The following is a 6,422-nucleotide window of genomic DNA, read 5'->3' on the forward strand; positions in this document are numbered from 1 at the left end:
AATCCATTTTGAGTTTATTTTTGTGTATGGTGTTAGGGAGTGTTCTCATTTCATTCTTTTATATGTAGCTGTCCAGTTTTCCCAGCACCACTTATTGAAGAGACTGTCTTTTCTCCATTGTATATCTTTGCCTCCTTTGTCATAGATTAGTTGACTATAGGTGCATGGGTTTATCTCTGGGCTTTCTATCTTGTTCCATTGATCTGTGTTTCTGTTTTTGTGCCAGTACCATATTGTCTTGATTACTGTAGCTTTGTAGTATAGTCTGAAGTCAGGGAGTCTGATTCCTCCAGCTCCGTTTTTTTCCCTCAAGACTGCTTTGGCTATTCGGGGTCTTTTGTGTCTCCATACAAATTTTAAGATTTTTTGTTCTACTTCCGTAAAAAATGCCATTGGTAATTTGATGGGGATTGCATTGAATCTGTAGATTGCTTTGGGTAGTATAGTCATTTTCAGAATATTGATTCTTCCAATCCAAGAACATGGTATATCTCTCCATCTGTTGGTATCATCTTTAATTTCTTTCATCAGTGTCTTATAGTTTTCTGCATACAGGTCTTTTGTCTCCCTAGGTAGGTTTATTCCTAGGTATTTAATTCTTTTTGTTACAATGGTAAATGGGAGTGTTTCCTTCATTTCTATTTCAGATTTTTCATCATTAGTGTATAGGAATGCAAGAGATTTCTGTGCACTAATTTTCTATCCTGCAACTTTACCAAATTCATTGATTAGCTCTAGGAATTTTCTGGTGGCATTTTTAGGATTCTCTTTGTATAGTATGATGTCATCTGCACACAGTGACAGTTTTACTTCTTCTTTTCCAATTTGTATTCCTTTTATTTCTTTTTCTTCTCTGATTGCCATGGCTAGGACTTCCAAAACTATGTTGAATAATAGTGGTGAGAGTGGACATCCTTGTCTTGTTCCTGATCTTAGAGGAAATGCTTTCAGTTTTTCACCATTGAGAATGATGTTTGCTGTGAGTTTGTCGTAGACGGCCTTTATTATGTTGAGGTAGGTTCCCTCTATGCCCACTTACTCTAGAGTTTTTATCATAAATGGGTGTTAAATTTTGTCAAAAGCTTTTTCTGCATGTATTGAGATGATCCTATGGTTTTTATTCTTCAATTTGTTAATATGGTGTATCACATTGATTGATTTGCATATATGGAAGAATCCTTGCATCACTGGGATAAATCCCACTTGATCATGGGGTATGATCCTTTTAATGTGTTGTTCGATTCTGTTTGCTAGCATTTTGTTCAGGATTTTTGCATCTATATTCATCAGTGATATTGGTCTGTAATTTTCTTTTTTTGTAGTATCTTTGTGTGGTTTTGGTATCAGGGTGATGGTGGCCTCATAGAATGAGTTTGGGAGTGTTCCTTCCTCTGCAATTTTTTGGAAGAGTTTGAGAAGGATGGGTGTTAGCTCTTCACTAAATGTTTGATAGAATTCACCTGTGAAGCCATCTGGTCCTGGACTTTTGTTTGTTGGAAGATTTTTAATCACAGTTTCAATTTCATTACTTGTGATTGGTCTATTCATATTTTGTATTTCTTCCTGGTTCACTCTTGGAAGGTTATACCTTTATAAGAATTTGTCCATTTCTTCCAGGTTGTCCATTTTGTTGGCATAGAGTTGCTTGTAGTAGTCTCTTAGGGTGCTTTGTATTTCTGCAGTGTCTGTTGTAACTTCTCCTTTTTCATTTCTAATTTTATTGATTTGAGTCCTCTCCCTCTTTCTTGATGAATCTGGCTAATGGTTTATCAATTTTGTTAATCTTCTCAAAGAACCAGCTTTTAGTTTTATTGATCTTTGCTGTTGTTTTCTTTGTTTCTATTTCATTTATTTCTGCTCTGATCTTTATGATTTCTTTCCTTCTGCTAACTTTGGGTTTTGTTTGTTCTTCTTTCTCTAGTTCCTTTAGGTGTAGGGTTAGATTGCTTATTTGAGAGTTTTCTTGTGTCCTGAGGTAGGCTTGTATAGCTATAAACTTCCGTCTTAGAACTGCTTTTGCTGCATCCCTTAGGTTTTGGATCGTCATGTTTCATTGTCATGTGTCTCTAGGTATTTTTTGATTTCCTCTTTGATTTCTTCAGTGATCTCTTGGTTATTTAGTAACGTATTGTTTAGCCTCCATGTGTTTGTGTTTTTTATGTTTTTTTCCCTGTAATTCATTTCTAATCTCATAGTGTTGTGGTCAGAAAAGATGCTTGATATGATTTCAATTTTCTTAAATTTACTGAGGCTTGATTTTTGACCCAAGATGTGATCTATCCTGGAGAATGTTCTGTGCGCACTTGAGAAGAAAGTGTAATCTGCTGTTTTTGGATGGAATATCCTATAAATATCAATTAAATCTATCTGGTCTATTGTGTCATTTAAAGCTTCTGTTTCCTTATTTATTTTCATTTTGGATGATCTGTCCATTGGTGTAAGTGAGGTGTTAAAGTCCCCCACTATTATTGTGTTACTGTTGATTTCCTCTTTTAGAGCTGTTAGCAGTTGCCTTATGTATCGAGGTGCTCCTATGTTGGGTGCATATATATTTATAATTGTTATATCTTCTTCTTGGATTGACCCTTTGATCATTATGTAGTGTCCTTCCTTGTCTCTTGTAACATTCTTTATTTTAAAGTCTATTTTATCTGATATGAGTATTGCTACTCCAGCTTTCTTTTGATTTCCATTTGCATGGAATATCTTTTTCCATCCCTTCACTCTCAGTCTGTATGTGTCCCTAGGTCTGAAGTGGGTCTCTTGTAGACAACATATATATGGTTCTTGTTTTTGTATCCATTCAGGAGGCCTGTGTCTTTTGGTTGGAGCATTTAATCCATTCACGTTTAAGGTAAATATCGGTATGTATGTTCCTACAACCATTTCCTTAATTGTTTTGTTTTTGTTTTTGTAGGTCCTTTTCTTCTCTTGTTTTCCCCACTTAGAGAAGTTCCTTTAGCATTTGTTGTAGAGCTGGTTTGGTGGTGCTGAATTCTCTTAGCTTTTGCTTGTCTGTAAAGCTTTTGATTTCTCTGTTGAATCTGAATGAGATCCTTGCTGGGTAGAGTAATCTTAGTTGTAGGTTCTTCCCTTTCATCACTTTAAGTATATCATGCCACTCCCTTCTGGCTTGTAGAGTTTCTGCTGAGAAATCAGCTGTTAACCTTATGGGAGTTCCCTTGTATGTTATTTGTCGTTTTTCCCTTGCTGCTTTCAATAATTTTTCTTTGTCTTTAATTTTTGCCACTTTGATTTCTGTGTGTCTCAGCGTGTTTCTCCTTAGGTTTATCCTGTATGGGACTCTCTGCGCTTCCTGGACTTGGGTGGCTATTTCCTTTCCCATGTTAGGGAAGTTTTCGAGTATAATCTCTTCAAATATTTTCTCGGGTCCTTTCTCTCTCTCTTCTCCTTCTGGGACCCCTATAATGCGAATGTTGTTGTCTTTAATGTTGTCCCAGAGGTCTCTTAGGCTGTCTTCATTTCTTTTCATTCTTTTTTCTTTATTCTGTTCCACAGCAGTGAATTCCACCATTCTGTCTTCCAGGTCACTTATCCGTTCTTCTGCTTCAGTTATTCTGCTATTGATTCCTTCTAGTGTACTTTTCATTTCAGTTATTGTGTTGTTCATCTCTGTTTGTTCTTTAATTTTTCTAGGTCTTTGTTAAGCATTTCTTGCATTTTCTCGATCTTTGCCTCCATTCTTTTTCCGAGGTCCCGGATCATTTTCACTATCATTATTCTGAATTCTTTTTCTGGAAGGTTGCCTATCTCCACTTCATTTAGTTGTTTTTCTGGGGTTTTATCTTGTTCCTTCATCTGGTACATAGCCCTCTGCCTTTTCATCTTGTCTATCTTTCTGTGAATGTGGTTTTTGTTCCACAGGCTGCAGGATTGTAGTATTTCTTGCTGCCGCTGTCTGCCCTCTGGTGTATGCGGCTATCTAAGAGGCTTGTGAAAGTTTTATGAATGTAGGTACTCGTGGTGGGTAGAGCTCGGCATATGGGATCTTAATTCCCTGACCAGAGATCGAACCCATGCCCCTTGCAGTGGAAGTGCAGAGTCCTAACCACTTGACCATCAGGGAATTCCCTGTAGATATGTATTTATAGGCACAGTTCTTATGACAAAACACCTATCTTAAAATATCGGTCTGTTTTTGGCTATTCAATGAATGATCTACTTTTAACAACTGAAAGTTTGATCAAGTATTTTACATCACCGTCTCAATGGACTGACCACCATTCTTATTCCTACCCAAATCTTGCAATCCCAATCTCCTTCACCCTATTCTACTTTTTTCCCCATAGGCACAGAGCACTTTATTATATTATATTCTATGTGGTTCAATTATTTTTTATGTTTGTTATTTAACATCTGTTTTCCTCAGCTAGGAAGAGCTACGTGAGGGCAGGTATCTTTGTTTGGTTCACTAATGTATCCTAAGTGCTTGGAATAGCACTTGGCTTAATAGTATTTAGACTTAATAAATCTTTATTGGATGAATGAATGAACTGATCCCGTAGGCTTAATTCTTTAAATCTTTCCCCTCTCTGTAGTGAAAACACAGTTACATTTGAGGGCACAGGACTTTCTGTGTGCCCTCATATGGGTTCTACTTCTTCTACCCCTAGTTAACCAGGTTACTCATATCAGTTCAGCTGAGATGATACTTTCCTTGATAAAAGTGAAATTAAGTGATGCTAAAATTTGATCCCCAACATAATGAGAAATACTAAAACAGCAAAGGAACACAGTGTTTGAAGATAGAGTATGATTGTCCAAAGGATTTTATGTCAACAAATCAAAATATCAGCTTCCAAGTGTACCTTGGGGCTTAATTTTATTTCTCTTCCTAAGAAAGCTGTAGCTGTTTATACCTATGTTCATTTCTCAATAGGCAGTCACTAAATTTCTTGCCTGGATCTGGAAACACTTACTAAACTCTGTGTGTGTGTGTGTGTGTGTGTGTGTGTGTGTGTGTGTGTGAGTGTGTATGTGTGTTCAGTTGGAGGTAGGGGAGGGTGTTGTAATAGGGCCAGATTCCAATTTTCGAGTGGTGTACTTCATACAACACAGAGTCACATGTGGAGCTACCCAGTATCTTATATTTGACTTCAGATTTTGTTCTTATCTTAACTAAACAGCTTAACTGTATATAGATGTAGATATAGGTATAGTTATAAATAGTGAAAGAGAGAGAGAGAATGAACAGACCTTCAGTGTACGATTTCATGAGTTTTGATAAATGACCCATATGACCACAATTGCAGTGAAGATGCTGGACATTTCTGTCACTCCAGAAAGTTTCCTTGTACTTATTTCCAATTAATTCCCAAACCTATAGGCAACCATTGCTAAGATTTCAATCACTTTAGGTTGAATTTGAATTCTTTTGAATTTCATATACATGGAATTATGTAGTGTATACTCTGTATTTGGCTTCTTTTGCTAAGTATAAAATTTTAAAATTCATTCACATTGTTATGTGTATCAGTAGTTAATTAAAATTTTTTAAAGTGGTATTTAGTTATGTAAATATAGCCCTATTTGTTTATTCTGTCTTCTGTTGATGGGCATTTGAATTGTTTGCAGTTTTTGGTTATTATGTAAAGAGCTACTTGAGCAAGTCATTTTGTGGACATAATGGACATATTTTTCTCGAACATACATTTTCATTTCTCTTAGGTAAATATGTAGGTGTGGAACTGCTGTGTCATGGTAGATGAATTCTTAGCTCTATAAGTAAGTGTCAAACTTAAGATTAAAAGAAACTGACAAACCTGATGCCTTTTTATTACTATAATAATATGAGAGCTGCCCAGCTGCATCCTACAGCCGTTATTTTGATATAGCAAATTTTCTTAGTTTAATACCTTCTGATATGAATTTCTAAAAATAGACTGAATCTAATTGGCATACTATTACATAAGACTTAACTTAAGTCTTATGTAATTCAAATATAGGGTAATTCAAATATAGGGTAAAATACTGTAAATTTTTTTTTTTTTTTTTGATATGCCTGTGTAATACGTTGCATCCCTACAGGGCATATGTCTGGTTAAGACATGATTCTGTAGGATGCTGCTCTAGGTCCTTTTATCTTGACTATAATAGTCAGGAAGGATCCAGCTAGTAGAGGTTTCCATATATTATAATACCAAGAACTCTATGGAGATGTTATCAATGGTGAGTTGAGAAGGCTAAGCTCACCGTATGTATGAGAACTATGGAGGGACAGGGTTTTCTTTTCTCCATATCCTCTTTCCTTTGTTTATCTCAGTTAGGTAATTGCATGTGATTTTATTTATTTGTATTATTTATTTCTTTTAAAAATTTATTTTATTGAAGTATAGTTGATTTACAGTGTGTTAATTTCTGCTGTACAGCAAAGTGATTCGGTTATACATATATATACATTC

Source organism: Balaenoptera ricei, chromosome 13 (assembly GCF_028023285.1).
Source record: "Balaenoptera ricei isolate mBalRic1 chromosome 13, mBalRic1.hap2, whole genome shotgun sequence".
Lineage (NCBI taxonomy): Eukaryota > Metazoa > Chordata > Mammalia > Artiodactyla > Balaenopteridae > Balaenoptera > Balaenoptera ricei.